This window comes from Cheilinus undulatus, linkage group 2 (genome assembly GCF_018320785.1).
Source record: "Cheilinus undulatus linkage group 2, ASM1832078v1, whole genome shotgun sequence".
Classification (NCBI taxonomy): domain Eukaryota; kingdom Metazoa; phylum Chordata; class Actinopteri; order Labriformes; family Labridae; genus Cheilinus; species Cheilinus undulatus.
In genome coordinates, this window is record NC_054866.1 from 53,955,780 (window position 1) to 53,973,893 (window position 18,114).

At 38.5% G+C, this 18,114-nt stretch overlaps 1 protein-coding gene across 1 annotated transcript in view; it reads left to right on the forward strand.

Annotated features, from left to right (window-relative positions):
• The first annotated feature begins 7,870 nt into the window (after positions 1-7,870).
• Positions 7,871-18,114, forward strand: part of si:ch211-137a8.4 (golgin subfamily A member 6-like protein 2) — an 89,315-nt gene continuing 79,071 nt past the window's right edge. The window contains exon 1 of the mRNA XM_041796252.1: positions 7,871-7,974. The gene's annotated coding sequence lies outside the window, so the exon portion shown is untranslated. The remainder of the gene's footprint in view (positions 7,975-18,114) is intronic.

Genomic DNA, 18,114 nt, shown 5'->3' on the forward strand with positions numbered 1-18,114 from the left:
AGGTACCCCAACATCAAACTCAGGTTCAGATGCTCGTGTTGCATGGTTTTCATTGAAACAGAAACAATGCTCTGTGCCTCTTAGAGGTTTGTTGTCAGAGTGTTAGCAGAATAAAGACCTTTAAAGGTTATCATATCTGTTCTTCTGTTGTCGGGCTGCAGAGTTACACATTAGGGGCTGTAAACAGGGCTGCAGAGTGACAGGAGAGACGGCACATTCAAAGGTAGACGTACTGTCGGCTACGTGCTGGAGAATAGCCAATGGTGAAGGAGTTGTAAAGGGTTAGTAATCTAAAGGAACTCTAATGCATTACCTTTCTTGTAGTAAGTCAGTAATCTTGTAAATAGACATTTGCACTGACAATAAACTGGAAGGAAAGGAAGCCAAATGCAGGAGCTCAAGTCCTGCTGAGTCCTCCATGCACAAAGTTTGCTAACAGCTAGGTTAGCATTGCGGTTACTGCAAGCAAACTTTGGTGCAGACATGGTTCAGGATGACGGCTAAAGCACCAGGAAGGACTTAAATTCTTGTCTCGTGCATGAAAGCCGGACACCGTCTGCTGGTTTTGAGTTGATTTTGTGGCTCGGGATCCTACAGTTTGGGATACGGTGCAGTGTAAAAAATGACATCATCTGGGCTGAAAACAAAGTGTCTGCAGGAGAGCAGACTGCACGAAGATGCTTGACTGATGAGAGGCTTTCAGTGGATGTCTGAAGCGTGACGAAGACGTGACGGAGCTGCAGTGTGGAACTGGGACGCGGAGCAGAAACATCCAGAGAACATCCGGGGCTGCTGTTGGCGAAACCAGGGCCAGATCTGAGAGAATCATGAGATGTTTTATTATTTATTTAACCAGCTCAGGGTGGACAGCTATCCGTCTCTCTGTTCTCGTCCAGTTCACTCTGAATGGTTGATATTTGAAAAAGGGGGGGCCTCCCCCTCCCCTCTCTCCCCGCTCTCCCCCCTCCTGATGCTTTGCCCCTATTGTTCTCAGCCTACACACACACTGGTACAAAACAATGCCTGAAACGTGAATGGAGCAGCCACCACAGGGAGAGTTGTAAGCTGTTGGCGCCCAGACGAGCACCGTCCCTCTCTCTCTCTGTTTGTCTCCATCCTTCTTCCTCCATGAATCCCTCTGTTTTTGAGCTCACGCGTGCATCACGGTCTGCTCAGCAGCACTCGAGCAAATGAACCCTCCAGCAGATCATTTTTCTCTAAACCCTCTTGCAGGGGGAGGAAATTTAGGGAGGGGATGGGGGGGTCTGGTGAGGGGCGGGGCTCTTGGTGGTCTTTATAGTTGCTAGGGGCAACCATAGGGGAGTGAGGGGCGTGGAAGGCGTCCTGTTTGTGCTTGCACGTTGGTTGTAAGTGTCTGTTCGATGCACATGCGTTTAACGTCCTGCTGAGTGACCCCTCGCGCCAATTCTGTCACACAACTGAGAGAGAGAGAGAGAGAGATAGGGGAGACTGGGGACAGCTGTAACTGTTTTATACATTTACTACCACCATCCATAGATTATGTGAAAAATATGAGCCATGTTTTCATAGAGAAACGCACACATGTGCTGTAATAAATGAAGCTTCTTTATTGCATTTACTAGCTTAATACCCCACAGGAGAATTAGAGATCCTTTTGAATAATATAATAATAATAATTCTTTATTAATTCAGAATTTACTCTTAAGATGAAGTTCTCTGTCAGACTGAAAAATATTGTCCAGGATTTTCCACATTCATTTTACCCTCTACTTTTTCAAGCCTTCCAGCTGCTGAGAAGCACCCCCACAGCATGATGCTGCCACCACCTTGCTCCACAAGTGGGGATGGTGTGTTTGCTGTCTTGTCTGATGGCCAGAAAGCTCCATTTTGGTCTCATCTGACCAAAGAACTTTCTCCCACTTGTGGCTTTTTAACAGCTTTTCTCCCTCATGCTGTCATAAACATGCTTTAAAAGGACACAGTGATATACTATCTAGTCAGGGTAAAATAGTATTGGTATACACCATCACCTGGGACCGATTGGGTTCACATAGTCATATGATAAACATGTTTGAACTGTAAAACAATGCAATCACATATGACAGTGTTTAGGCACCAATCTAGGCAGCAGTAATGCTTGTTTCCCAAAGACACACTAGCTTCTTCTTCCTCTCCCCATCTCTGTGCTGTTTTTAAAAATTACTCTGAATGTGGGAGCAGAGCAGGTTAAAAACAATCCTGATGCTGATGAGTAGCATTCTGAAGACTAGCACTGACATGTAGAAGTAAAGTTTATTTAAGTGCTCTGCTCAGGCTCCATCACAACAGCCCATCCTGTGTTACATGAACTAGTCTGACAATCATGAGCGCTGACTCTGCACTAAACCCCTGAGATCATAAATAGGATTGTTCTAGAATTTATTTTAGCATTCCAAACAGACATTAGAATATCCATGTCTGTGTTGCTTTTTATTTAGCATCTTTATTTGGTTTCCCTCGTTTTGGTGTCGTGTTTAATCCACCACAGACTGAACCAACTATCTCAGGTAGTTCTAAATAACCCTTGATGGTACAGACCGTTAGCGGGGCTCCTGTGGGTTTAAAGGAATAAATGAGGGAAACCCAGGGTTATAAATCCAGGACTTTTGCTTCTTTGTGCCAATGAACTGAACCTGTACCTCTGAACCTGTAAATCTTCCTTGCTAGTGGCTAGATTAAAATCAAATCCCAATTTAAGACAAGGATTTAAAAGGGTGATTTTTTTTATTTTGGCACATCTGTTTTCACATTGTCAATTTTGGCCACTTCCATTCAATTTTTGCTATTTTTGAACCTTCTCAATACCTAAACCACCCATTTTTGCAACTTTTAGCTGATTTATGCTTCTTTAAACCTCTTTTTGTATCTTCAACCCATTGTTGTCACTTTTAACCCATTTTCTTCACTTTTTCCACCATTTTAGCGCCCTTTATTGTCACTTAAAGCCAAATTTGCCTCTTTTAATTATTTTGAGTAACTTTATTCCATTTTTTGCAACTTTTTAACCACTTCACACCATTTTTAATGCCCATTTTAAGCTACATTTTTTTGCCACTTTAAACCACTTTCACCACTTCTTTCTGCCAATTTTTGCCATTTAAATCCAATTTTGCCAATTTTACAACTTTTCACCATTTTTAACACCCATTTTGAGCTATTTTTACCACTTCAAACCACTTTTCACCACTTCCTTTGCCAAGTTTTGCCTTTAAATCAAATTTTGCCACTTTTAACCATTTTTCACCACCCACTTCTGCCAATTTTTGCCATTTAAAGCCAATTTTTCAACTTTTTCACCACTTTCCACCATTTTTAATGCCCATTTCAAGCTATTTTCACCACTTTAAACCACTTCCTTCTGCCACTTTTTGCCATTTAAATCCAATTTTGCCACTTTTTAACCACTTTTCATCATTTTAAGCTATTTTCACCACTTTAAACCACTTCCTTATGCCAATTTTTGCCATGCAAATCACATTTTGCAACCTTTTAACCACTTTTCACCATTTTTAATGCCCATTTTGAGCTATTTTGGCCACTTTAAACCCCTTTTTACCACTTACTTTGCCAAGTTTTGCCATTTAAATCCAGTTTTGCCACTTTTAACCGTTTTTCACCACCCATTTCTGCCAGTTTTTGCCATTTAAGGCCAATTTAGCAACTTTTTAACCACTTTTCACCACTTCCTTACACCAGTTGAACCCATTTTCACCACCCTTTCACCACTAATTTCTGATTACTTTTTTTGCCATTTTATGCCCATTTTTGACAGTTTTCACCTTTATTCTGAAATTATTTGATCATTTTTCCATTAGAGTTATTCCAGTTCCTGTTTTATCTCCAGTGGTTGTTATTCAGGTGTAAAACGTGATTGACACAGATTAGCGTTACACTGGATCATGATTTCACTGACCTCCATGGGCCCCGGAAAGCTCTCCCCTTTATCCCCCCACATGGACGGCCTTGAAGAGTAGAGCTGGCAAGAATCTCTGTATGCCTAAACAGTGATTATTTAAGCACAGACAATGAACAGCTGATATCCACAGAAGGAGACCTAGATCACTGATGATGATCCATCACATCGTTCAGTTGTGAACCTTCCCCACCACCAGCAGATCTAGTGACGTTTCACAGTAATAAACATCTTTTTCTCCTGTATCAGAATAGACGGTGGATCTATGACTTCTGATGGAACCGTGCAGGAATAGAGAGAAAGTGTTTATCTGAGGGGTTTGAAATCAAACGGAGGAAAAATTAATGTTTTTGGGGGGGGGGGGGGTAAATTTGACCCACTTGGCAGTTCTGGGTAGAAATGTCCATTTATGGATTTTTATGACACCAGGTGTTAAAAAACAAACTTCTGGGAAAAGTCCATCACTGAGAGACTTCTACATCTTAGTTTTTAGTTAACATAAAGCCTTAACTCACTCATTCAGGTGCTGAGCTGAAAAAAAAACCAAAAAAAACAGAAAAGCACTGCTGTGATCGAAACGTCACTACTTTTGGTGCAATAAATAACTGTTGGAGCCCTGCAGAGTGGTAGACGTTTCTCTGTTCACTCAGTCATAAGGAGTCAGACACGACTGAAATCAGCCTCGGTGTTAGAGACATAAAACGGGCAAAATGGCGCCAAAGTAAGAGCTCCGCTGTAAACCAAAGACGTGCTTTTATAACTGAGCTGAACCAAGCAAGACACACCACGGCTGAGGCTGGATGGACAAAAATCAGCCATGCTTGTTGCTCACCGTCATATTGTTTCTAAAACTTTGACCAAAATGTAAAGCCCAAAACACATGGGCACCGTCTGATATGCATCCAAGCATCTTCTACGAACAACCCACACCAACGGCACCTGTATGGGACGCCCCATGGCACTTTATCCCACTGCTCTATTCCCAGCATGGCTGGTGCAGCTTTTTCCTGAGAGAACAGCTGATTTATCTAACCCGGCTGCTGTAGTAGCAGCTCTGTTGCAGAGCACAGAAGAAGAATGTAGCGCTATCTCCGTCTAAGTTACCTTATTGTTTACTCACTTACCTGGTGAGATGGGAAGGTAATTCGGCACTTCGTGAAGTTTAAATTACTGTTCTTGGAGGTGGAAAGTTTACTTCCCTGTTCTTTTTTGTCCTTTATCCCAAGGAGGGAAAAGTAATTCTGGTGTTTCCAAGACAGCTCACACTCGAGTGCTCAGCCATGACGTATGTGTGCACTTCAGAGCCTGTGTCTGTCTCTGTGTGTGCAGACGTGCTTACCGCTCTGTCACGTCGTCCGCCAAACTGGATGTTTACTAACCTTCATCAACAAGTTGTTGGCTGTGAAAGTAATGACTAACGTGTGATCTAAATTCCCAACGGTGTTATTAATTTCAAAAAGAAACGTGTTACACAACTAGTTACTGTAAAAAGTAACAGAGTTACTGTAATGCGTTACTTAGTAACGCATTACTCCCAACACTGGTGCTGGACTGTTGCACAACTAAAATCCATGATAGTTCTCCTCTGCGTGTAAGGTATGTCACTCTTTTCATTCATGCATTTTCAATCAGTTCAAGTATTGATAGAGCGCTACCATGATGTTTATATTAATGTGACAGTTTGGCTGCTTAATTAGCTCAAAGAGAATAAACACTGCAGCCTAAACTAAAGGTTACAATGTGAGGACTTTTTATTGACTAAAATGTTTTTGAGTTTTAGTGGACAAAGACTAAAAAAGGTTAAAATGACTAAACTGTGGCTTAAACTAAAGCTCATTTTAATTGGATGGCTTAGCCTAGATTTAAAATAACAGCACACAGCAGATCACCTCAGCTGATGGGGCGATCTTTAATGAGACACATCATGTCTGCACAGCCAATGAAGACATCCCAGACCGCCTCTGTAGCAGTCTGAGCAGTCAGACATCAAGTCATCCACTGTATGCACTTATCGCTTAGTATCCACTTACCCAGCGTGGCTCTTAATGCATGGTGTAAACAGGGTCTGTGTGTAATCAGCTTGTCCCTTATAGCAGTGGTTCTCAACCTTTTCAGCCCAAAATAAAGCTGTCAGAGACCAGGGACCCCCACTGTACCTGAAGGTGGTTGAACACAGCCATGAACAAACTAGAATAGTCATGTGGAGACAAGGCTGTCCATAAGGGGGGATAAAAGGGAAGATTTCTGGGACCCAGCCAAACTGGAGGCCCACAGAGGTCAGCAAAACCATGGTCCATTGGGAAGTTAAGCAGTGAAAACCAAATGTTATATCTGACCTACATATTAACCACTCTTTTTGAGGAAAAAAATATCTATTTCTTTTCATTTGTGTAGTATATAGCCTTCTTAAAATGAAAAACTTTTGTTAGAAACATATTTAAAATGGGTGAAAAAATTGCTTAAATTAATGAATAGTTGCAAAAAAAGGCTGGAGAGGGTGTTGGAATTGGATTCTTACAGAACATAAGCGAGTTAAAAGTGGCAAAAGTTACATAAAAGTTGCCAAAAAATAAACCAAAGATGGATTAAATTGGCAAGAATGGTCATCAAAAGTGGATTAAAAAGTGGCTGAAATTTAAAGTGCAAAAAATTGAGGGAAATTAGGTGGACTGGGATGAAAAGTTGATATAAACTGGCAAAAATGGGATAAACTGGGCAAAAAGGGGTGTGAAAGTGGTTAATAGTGGCAATAATGAGGAAACAATAGGCAGAAAGTGGCAGGAACTGGTTTAGAAGCAGTGGTGTGTACAGACTTTTTCAAGGGCAGGGGCGAAAAGAAAAGAAACGGCACATACAGCGCATTATCGCCCCCAAAGAGGGCACTAAGTTTCAGGTGTTTTGGAGGGCACTTTAGACATGTTTACATGTTATACAAATGGCACATAACTAACTAACTAGACAGACTACTCAAGTTAGTTTGTAGTTAGGATCAGCATCCACAAGAACTGTGTAGAGTCAACGCTGGACTGTGAAGAACACAGAAATAAATAAATAAATCCCTAGGGGGTCTGGGGGTCTTCCCCCAGAACATTTTTAATGAAGTAGATGCCATTTCCTGTATTCTAGTGCATTTTAACACTATTTTAGCACCAGATAATCCAAACTGGTTCTGTGAGATATAGTTCTGGCTCGATATAGATCAAAAAAGGGCCCAACATAAAAGTCATTGCAACAGTAATGTTTCATAGTATTTCTTGGTCCTAATGGTCTTCTGGAGTTTAGTGTGTTTTTTTCACCCAAAAGGGCAGTTTAGTGTGTTTTGCCAACCAGGAGGGCACTTTAGCACGGGTTTTGGCTCCCAAGAGGGCACTTTAATGTGTGTTTTGGCTCCCAAGAGGGCACTTTCACGTGCCTTTTTCAACAATTGGGCCACGAGGAGGGGGACGACCGCCACCCCTGTCCCCCTGTGCACACCACTGTTTAGAAGTGACAAAAACAGGCAGAAAAAAGTGATGGAAAGGGTTTAAAATGGGCACAAATGGGTTTTAAGAGGAAAAAATGAGCTGAAATTGGCAAATTTGATCTTAAAAGTGATGAAAAAGGGTTAAAATTTGGTAAAAATGGTGTGAAGTGGCAACAGTGTAATTTAAAAAATATTCTTAGTTTATTTAAGGCATCTGGAGACCCCCTTCTCAGTGTCTCGCGACCCCCAATGGGGTCCTGACCCCAACGTTGAGAACCACTGCCTTGTAGAAACTGAATGAGTAACACTCCCCCCCCGTTGCATTTTCCCCCGGTCTCCCCTACACTGAGAACGACAGAGAGAGAGAGAGAGAGAGCGAGCTAGACGCAGACGCGCAAGGGAGCGAGAGACAGACAGTGAGAGAGAGACGTAGACACAGAGGTAGAGAGAGAGAGAGAGAGAGAGAGAGGATGGCTGGTAGGATTTAGCCCCGGCAGCGTCTTTTCCCGTCCAGCACAACAAGCTTATTACCTTTCTCTCCACGCGCTTGGAAACGGATTTACGCGCACGAAAGGAGGTTTGTTTAACTCATTTATTTCTCTTTTTCTCCTCTCCCTTCATCCCCCAGCTGTTTGCACCCATCTCTGCATCTGATTCATTTTCTTAAATTGACCGTTTTTGTTTGTTCGCTCCCAGCGATTGGAGGCTACAGGTCGCGGGAATGCGTTTAATGGCGATTAGTGGGCGGGTAATTAGCCGTTAACGGTCAAATTAACCTGGTAGTAGTAGTAAGAAGGAGATGTGATGGTGACTGGGAGGGGGGGTCTTGGTGTAGGAAGGGGCTTGTTTTTGTCGTGGATGGAGGAGACGGAGACAGCCGTGGCGGCGGATGGGGACAATGAGCGGGGCTGTTGTTTGGCGACGCTGCTGCGCGCGTTATTGCCCCCAAACCGTTGATGTGGCTGCTTCTGGAAGCAACTGGAGGGGGGGAAATGAAATGGATTAGATGAGTCAAATGGGTAAGCGCGGTGTCGGGGTTGGATTGCTTTGTTCAGTCAGAGCAGAGCACGGATCAATCAGGGAGTCTGGATGTCTGCTCGGTGGGCTGTGCTGGCTTTTTGTGCGCCTTTTGGAGCAACAGAGGCGGATGAGCTTCATTTTTGACGTTCATGTTGGACGCTTTTAATCCCACATGGGGTCTTCTTTGTGCTCCTGCAGGGATGTAAATCTGCTCTTTGACATTTCTGTGATATTTCCACGTTTGTTGCTCTCAGACAGCTCAAACGTGAACTCCTGTGTGCATCTGACGTGCGTCTGTCATCCCTGTCATGTGCGCGTGAACAACAGCACATCTAAAAATCCCCCCAAAGGCGCATGAAGTTGTTTACGCGCCTGGTCGACAACAATAACAAGAAGAGTGCAATAAAGCAGAGAATATTACACAATGCGCGCGCAGAGAGACAGAAAAGGGGGCGGGGGAGGGAGGATGATGGGGGTGCGAGGGTCTCTGAGCCATTTTTTTTTCGATGAAGCGCGCACATGGCGACAGACAGGCAGGCTGAAATCACATCATAATCACAGCCGAGCGTCCATGTGTGAGATGTAAACGAGGTCAGCGAGCAGGAGGCTGGAAACGCGCGTAATCTCACTGTAAAAACATCCATTATTATTATTATTATTATTATTATAGTGACAGACTCTTCTTCTCCCCCTCTATAGAAGCTTGTTGGAGGAGTGCGCATGCCAGCCTCTCTCCCCCCACAATAGACAAGGGGGCTGCTTGTTGGGAATTTGGCGCTTCACTTGTTTTGCTCAAAGAAGAATCCAGTGTGAGCCTCTCTCTGTTGTTGTTGTTGTTCATGTCGAACCCCCTCACTCGCTGCTCTTTTATAGCTATTGATCACCATTAGTATCCCCGTCGATCGGCTGATTAATCGATCATTTATCGCTCTTTACGCGCCGTGTGTGGACTCACTCTGCCGCCCATTGTTCCTCCTGTAAATCAGATTATAATTAACGAGTTAAAACCGGTTCATTAAGTCAAATTAATCAACATTTTCACAATGAATGGAGCTTATTATATTTTATGTAACCCTGCTGGAGGATTTGCAGTCTTGTTTTGTTTGCCTGTAGGCCATCAAATCCTTATCCTCGTCCTAAATGTATCTTTATTTCCTCTTTTTTTCTTCTTGCATCCTGATGGGTTGTGAATTAAAAACACGTCGCCATATTAGAAGCTTTTTGCCCCCCAAAATGGAGGGGGAGGAGGCTCAGAGGAGCTCATTAGCAATGCAAATTAGTTTTTTTTTTCCTCAACGGGCACCTGCTGTCTCGAGCATGCGCGCCGCCGCCGACAGACTGGCTGGCTGGCTTCCTCCTCCCCTTCAACCTCGGGAGCGCGCCTCTCTCCCTCTCCGTCTTCTTCATTAGAATTATGTCCACGGCGCGCGCACCAACGCTATTGGAGCTTTGACGGATGTATGAAAAAAAAAAAAAAAACAGAAGAAGAGGAGCTCGCGCTCCTGTCTCCTTCTTTAAAAGCAGCTCTGTGTGTCTCGCGCTCTAGAGCAGCAGCAGCAGCTGTTAGCATAACAAAGAGGAAGAAGAGGAGGAAAGACAGGGGGGTTTAAAGGAGAGGGAGGAAGAGGCAGACCAAATATTAGAAATTTAGAGCATTATGAGCTGCACATTAATGTCGTGAGGTGATTAAAGGTGATTTCATCAGCTTGAGCATGCACAACAGAGAGCTGGAGTCTTAGTAGCTTTGCCCTCAATGACCAAGAATTAAACATGACAAAACAACATCTGCATGACTGGTAGGGGTGCAAGGAGGCAATGATGTATAAGACAGGTAAATTAAACTGGGCTAGTTTGAACCATGTTGAGTTTTCCTACAGTATTTATGTCACAGTTAAGTGAGTAAAGAGACAATGCAGGAGGGTTTGACACTAAAGGAGTATTTAGGAGGTACCTAGCAGTAGCAGCATTAGCCTCCTAGCCAGGAAGCTAGGCTATACAGATACAGTTTCTCCAGTTAGCGAGTTTTTGGTCAAAATGGGCCACAAAGCAATGTTGGCTCAAACCGCACTATCCAAAACTTTGTAAGCATTTTATTCCATATCCAGAAGGCATTTGTTTTTGTCACTATAAAACTGCTAAAAATACTGAGATGACTGTGAGATTCCTGTCCAGTGTTAATGTCGTCGACTAAAACTATGACTAAAATATCTTGAGTTATCGTCGACTAAAACTGGACTATAATGTCGAGTTTTCGTAGACTAAGACTAGACTACAATGTCTTGAGATTTCATTGACCAGAACTAAACTAAAATGTCTTGAGCTTTTGTTAACTATAACTAGACTAAAATGTCCTGAGTTTTCATTAGCAAAAACTAGATTCAAATGTCGGATTTTCGGTGACTTGAATGAGACTAAAATATCTTGAGTTTTCATTGACTAAAACTAGACTAAAATATCTTGAGTTTTCATTGACTAAAACTAGACTAAAATATCTTGAGTTTTCATTGACTATAACTAGACTAAAATATCTTGAGTTTTCATTGAGTAAAACTAGACTTAAATGTCTCAAGTTTTCATTGACTAAAACTAGACTAAAATATCTCAAGTTTTCATTGACTAAAACTAGACTAAAATATCTTGAGTTTTCATTGAGTAAAACTAGACTTAAATGTCTCAAGTTTTCATTGACTAAAACTAGACTAAAATATCTCAGGTTTTCATTGACTAAAACTAGACTAAAATATCTTGAGTTTTCATTGAGTAAAACTAGACTTAAATATCTCAAGTTTTCATTGACTAAAACTAGACTAAAATATTTTAAGTTTTCATTGACTAAAACTAGACTTAAATATCTCAAGTTTTCATTGACTAAAACTAGACTAAAATATCTCGAGTTTTCATTGACTAAAACTAGACTAAAATATCTTGAGTTTTCATTGACTAAAACTAGACTAAAATATCTTGAGTTTTCATTGACTAAAACTAGACTAAAATATCTTGAGTTTTCATTGACTAAAACTAGACTAAAATATCTTGAGTTTTCATTGAGTAAAACTAGACTTAAATGTCTCAAGTTTTCATTGACTAAAACTAGACTAAAATATCTCAAGTTTTCATTGACTAAAACTAGACTAAAATATCTTGAGTTTTCATTGAGTAAAACTAGACTTAAATGTCTCAAGTTTTCATTGACTAAAACTAGACTAAAATATCTCAAGTTTTCATTGACTAAAACTAGACTAAAATATCTTGAGTTTTCATTGACTAAAACTAGACTTAAATGTCTCAAGTTTTCATTGACTAAAACTAGACTAAAATGTCTCAAGTTTTCATTGACTAAAACTAGACTTAAATATCTCAAGTTTTCATTGACTAAAACTAGACTAAAATATCTTGAGTTTTCATTGACTAAAACTAGACTAAAATATCTTGAGTTTTCATTGACTAAAACTAGACTAAAATATCTTGAATTTTCATTGACTAAAACTAGACTAAAATATCTTGAGTTTTCATTGACTAAAACTAGACTTAAATGTCTCAAGTTTTCATTGACTAAAACTAGACTAAAATATCTCGAGTTTTCATTGACTAAAACTAGACTAAAATATCTTGAATTTTCATTGACTAAAACTAGACTAAAATGTCTTGAATTTTCATTGACTAAAACGAGGCTAGAATATTTTAAGTTTTCATTGACTAAAACTAGACTAAAATATCTTGAGTTTTCACTGACTAAAACGAGACTAAAATATCTTGAGTTTTCATTGACTAAAACTAGACTAAAATATCTTGAGTTTTCATTGACTAAAACTAGACTTAAATGTCTCAAGTTTTCATTGACTAAAACTAGACTAAAATATCTCGAGTTTTCATTGACTAAAACTAGACTAAAATATCTTGAGTTTTCATTGACTAAAACTAGACTTAAATGTCTCAAGTTTTCATTGACTAAAACTAGACTAAAATATCTCAAGTTTTCATTGACTAAAACTAGACTAAAATATCTTGAGTTTTCATTGAGTAAAACTAGACTTAAATATCTCAAGTTTTCATTGACTAAAACTAGACTAAAATATCTTGAGTTTTCATTGACTAAAACTAGACTAAAATATCTTGAGTTTTCATTGACTAAAACTAGACTAAAATATCTCAAGTTTTCATTGACTAAAACTAGACTAAAATATCTCAAGTTTTCATTGACTAAAACTAGACTAAAATATCTTGAGTTTTCATTGACTAAAACTAGACTAAAATATCTTGAGTTTTCATTGACTAAAACAAGACTTAAATGTCTCAAGTTTTCATTGACTAAAACGAGACTAAAATGTCTTGAATTTTCATTGACTAAAACGAGGCTAGAATATTTTAAGTTTTCATTGACTAAAACTAGACTAAAATATCTTGAGTTTTCATTGACTAAAACTAGACTAAAATATCTTGAGTTTTCATTGACTAAAACTAGACTAAAATATCTTGAGTTTTCACTGACTAAAACGAGACTAAAATATCTTGAGTTTTCTGTGACTAAAACAAGACTAAAATGTCTTGAGATCTCGTCGACTAAAACAAGATTAAAATGAGACTAATATGTCTTGAGATTATATCGACTTAAACTAGATTAAAATGACACTAAAATGTCTTGAGATTTCATTGACTGAAATTAGACTAAAATGTCTCGAGATTTCGTCAACTTAAACAAGATTAAAATGAGACTAAAATGTCTTGAGTTTTTCTCGACTAAAACTAGACTAAAATATCTTGAGTTTTCACTGACTAAAACGAGACTAAAATATCTTGAGTTTTCATTGACTAAAACTAGACTAAAATATCTTGAGTTTTCATTGACTAAAACTAGACTTAAATGTCTCAAGTTTTCATTGACTAAAACTAGACTAAAATATCTTGAGTTTTCATTGACTAAAACTAGACTAAAATATCTTGAGTTTTCATTGACTAAAACTAGACTAAAATATCTTGAGTTTTCATTGACTAAAACAAGACTTAAATGTCTCAAGTTTTCATTGACTAAAACGAGACTAACATGTCTTGAATTTTCATTGACTAAAACTAGACTTAAATATCTTGAGTTTTCATTGACTAAAACTAGACTAAAATATCTTGAGTTTTCACTGACTAAAACGAGACTAAAATATCTTGAGTTTTCATTGACTAAAACTAGACTTAAATGTCTCAAGTTTTCATTGACTAAAACTAGACTAAAATATCTCGAGTTTTCATTGACTAAAACTAGACTAAAATATCTTGAGTTTTCATTGACTAAAACTAGACTTAAATGTCTCAAGTTTTCATTGACTAAAACAAGACTTAAATGTCTCAAGTTTTCATTGACTAAAACGAGACTAACATGTCTTGAATTTTCATTGACTAAAACTAGACTAAAATATCTTGAGTTTTCATTGACTAAAACTAGACTAAAATATCTTGAGTTTTCATTGACTAAAACTAGACTTAAATGTCTCAAGTTTTCATTGACTAAAACTAGACTAAAATATCTCGAGTTTTCATTGACTAAAACTAGACTAAAATTTCTTGAGTTTTCGTTGACTAAAACAAGACTAAAATGTCTTGAGATCTCGTCGACTAAAACAAGATTAAAATGAGACTAATATGTCTTGAGATTATATCGACTTAAACTAGATTAAAATGACACTAAAATGTCTTGAGATTTCATTGACTGAAATTAGACTAAAATGTCTCGAGATTTCGTCAACTTAAACAAGATTAAAATGAGACTAAAATGTCTTGAGTTTTTCTCGACTAAAACAAGACTAAAATATCTTGAGTTTTCATTGACTAAAACTAGACTAAAATGTCTCGAGATTATGTCAACTTAAACAAGATTAAATCTAGACTAAAATGTCTCGAGTTTTCATTGACTAAAATGAGACTGAAATGTCTTGTGTTTTATTGACTAAAACTAGACTAAAATGTCTTGAGATTTCGTCAACTAAAACAAGATTAAAACTAGACTAAAATGTCTTGAGTTTACGTTGACTAAAACTAGACTTAAACTTTATAGGGGAGAAATGACTAAAATGGGACTAAAATCCACATACTATATTTAAAACAGCTGCCAACATTATCACTCCATGTTTGTAAGATCTCACAAGAACCAGTGTGATGAAACGTGACTTCAGAAGAAACATATATGGGGGACGGTCAGTGTAGCCAGCTGACTAGACGTCTCAGACGCACTTGTTTTAGTTTCAGATTTCTACAAGCTGGCCTTATTTCTTAGTATTCTTGACTCCGGGTCAGTCGTGTTAATGTTGGCCGCCATGTTTGTTAGGTCGGAGACACTTCCAGGTGTCTAAGTCTATGCTGCTGGGTTCTCTTTGGGCTTTTCTTGGGTGCCTGTGGCGTTTGGATGGTATGGGTGCTGCTGATTTTAGGAATGCAGATACTGACCTGTGTTTTATTGTAAAAACACCCAGTGGCTGCTCCAAAGAGAGACCTCATGGTGGACCTCCTGGTGCATGCAGGACCAAAGATACTTTTACCTAATATTAAAGGCAGGTAGTTGACACATACTGCTGCATGGCCGATACATTGGCTGTAAATACCAGCAGAAATTCTCATATCTGTCAATCCACTGATTCTGATGATAGTGTGCGTGCCTAGCTTGCAGTGGTGTTGGCTAGATTATGTTGTGGGTCTGCTCAAACACTTTTTAAACCCATGCTTTTCAAAGTTAGTTATTCTTATTAGCTGTTGTGAGTATTCTGAGTCTGCCCAGTCTGGAGTCGTAAATATCAGACATATCTATGATTCCAGATCAGGGAGGCCTGACTCAGTTTGCTGCAGTAAAATAATCATAAAGACACCTTATATTTTAGGATAACCTGAACAAAAACCTGCATGCAAGCAGCCAAGATAAAGCTAGTGGATAAAAAGTGTTTTTGGATTTATTTTGGATTTAGTAGGATGATGAGTTGAACAGCAGATAGACTTAAAGCTTTGATATACTCTTAATTTAAAGCAGGGGTCAAACTCAGTCACTGCAGGGGCCAGATTCTGGACTCAGGTCTAACCTGAAGGCCTAACAGGATCACCTTTTCAACCAGAAACCGTCAACCTCATTTCACAGTAATAAATATGAAACGAAACTTAGCACTGATAAGAAATGAGTTTGACATTTAAAAAGTTAAAAGATAAGTTTCAAGGCGCAAAATGTGAGAAAAGTAAATTTATTAGTTCAGAAAAGTCAAAACATGACATTGAAATTGAAAAATACTATTTTTTAAAGGCAAATGTATTAGAAAGAAAGACAAAATTAGGAGTTTAAAAGGTCAAAATAAAAAATAAAAATTGTAATCATGAAATTAAAAGTCAAAATATGATTCAAAATTTTAAATTGTGAGTCCAAGAGGTCAAACTGTGGGATTATGAAGTCAGAGTTTTGATTAGAAAAATTACATAAATACAAAACAATGAGAAGTCAAAGTTATGAGTTGAAATGCCTAAAGTATGAAATAAAAAGTCAAAATCATAAGTTTAAGTCCTAATTGTGAGATGCAAAATTAAAAATATGAAATTAACACACAAATTAATTTTTTTCCCCACATTTTGACTTTTTACTCCTTATTTTTCAGATTTTGTGACTTAACAAGGATATCTTAAATCATCAAGGTTAAGTTCACATTTTTATACTGATGGGCCAGTTATACCAGAAATATATGATAACGCTCATATCTTGCTGGCCGGATTTAACTGTTCCACAGGCCCGATTTGGCCCCCGGGCCATGAGTTTGACACCCCTGATTTAAAGCATTTCAGTGAGGAATGATTTGGCAGAACACATCTTACCTTGAAGTGTTCTGCAGTTAACACTTCTTCTGTTGCTATGAAACTTTGCTATGAAATAATAACGTATGATTATGTAACATTACGACACATGAAGCAAATACTCGGAACTATTTCTTGAGTGAACCACTGGGCGGAGTGACACAGTGCAGCAGCCATGTCTGGAGTGTAAAACATCTCCGTCTCATAATGTTCCATGATTATTTCATAGTGTGGTGAATGTGCAGGTCACAACTTGTCCACGAGAGCGTTTTGGAGTTGTTGGATTGTGTATTTGATGAGTTTGATGAGGGAAAGCCAGAATACCATGAGACACCGTAGCGTTAGCTGAGCAGCTCCTATCTCAACACTGCCGATCTAAAAGTAGCTTGCACTGACAACTAAAGGTAATGAACCTATTGGTAAGACTATAGGGATTATGGCAATGGGCAAATTTGCCAAAATGTTGAAGTATCCCTTTAACTGAAAACTATCAACCATTTTTTCACAGGTAATGAATTATAGGGAAAATTAAACAGTGATGATAAAGGATTTTAAGATTTCTAAAAAACAAAAAAACAGTCAAAAAGAATAAATATCACAGCATCAATGTTACTGTGTGTCCATGTCAAATAAATGATACATGAATAAATGAGTTAAAGGCTCAAAATCTGAGATAAAAAGTCAACTTTTTAAGTCCTTAAGGTCAAAATACAAAATTAAAAGTCAAAATAGGGTATTTAAGAGGCAAATATATGAGATAGAGAGTTAAAAACATGAGTTTAAAGGTCAAAATAGAAGATAAAATTCCAAATTGTGACTCTAAAATTTCAAAATATGAAATAAAATTCTTGATCAGGAGTTTAAAAAGTGAAAATATGGGATTAAAAGTCAAAGTTAGGAGTTTAAAAGGTCACAACATGAGAGAAAAGGTCAAAATTATGAATTTTAAAGGTCAGAATATGAAATAAAAAGTAAAAATCCTAAGTTTAAGCTCAGGTCATAATCTTGGGATACAAAATGAAAATATGACATGAAAACACAAATTAATTTCTTTCCCTCATTCCTGACTCTTTCTACTCTCTACTTTTTTCAGATTTTTTTAACTGAACAAGGATTTTTTTTTTTTATCTGCAAGGTTTAATTTACATTTCTATGCTGGAGAAAATCTGCAGACCTCATCTGGTGAGCCAGTTCTAGTTAAGATATGAAAAGGTCTTGCGGGCCGGGTAAAACTGCAACATGGGCCCCCATTTGGCCCCCGGGCCTTGAGTTTGACAGTCGTGCTCTAAAGCTAGATATTCAGGTAGACGGACACCTGCAGGGCCTGCTCTGTAGATTTATGGTTATTTTAACTGAGACTAGATGGACGCAGCAGCTCTTATTGGGTTAAAGCAGGTCTAACCTTCGACACTAAATGTCTACCTCTCATCGTAAAACCCCATAAAACAATAAAACAGGACATGTTTCATAGTTAAGTCAAACAGAAAGGAGATATGGTCATCTGTCTGCTGTGTGGCATGATTTAAACAGCCCAAATGAAAAAAATATGGCATCCCTAACAACAGCAGAATAAGAGAGTGAAAGAGGAGGAGAGAGAAGGAGGCATGAAAGACATAAGGAAGAAAGAAGCTGAAGAGATGTTTAACTCAACAAAGAGGAAACAAAAACTCACGATTGTAGGAGGGAAACCTTTAGAGGAGTTTTAAGGGAAAGAAAGGAGGATGAGAGGATGGCAACCGAGAAATAGGACATGACAAGAGGCAGAAAAGAAGACAGTAAGAAGAGAAGAACGGAAGAGTTTTAGAGGAGGAAAGCAGACAAGAAGAAGGGAGAGGTGAAGTTAATGAGGAAAGAAAGCATTAGAGGAGGACGAGATGTAAAAGTTAAGATG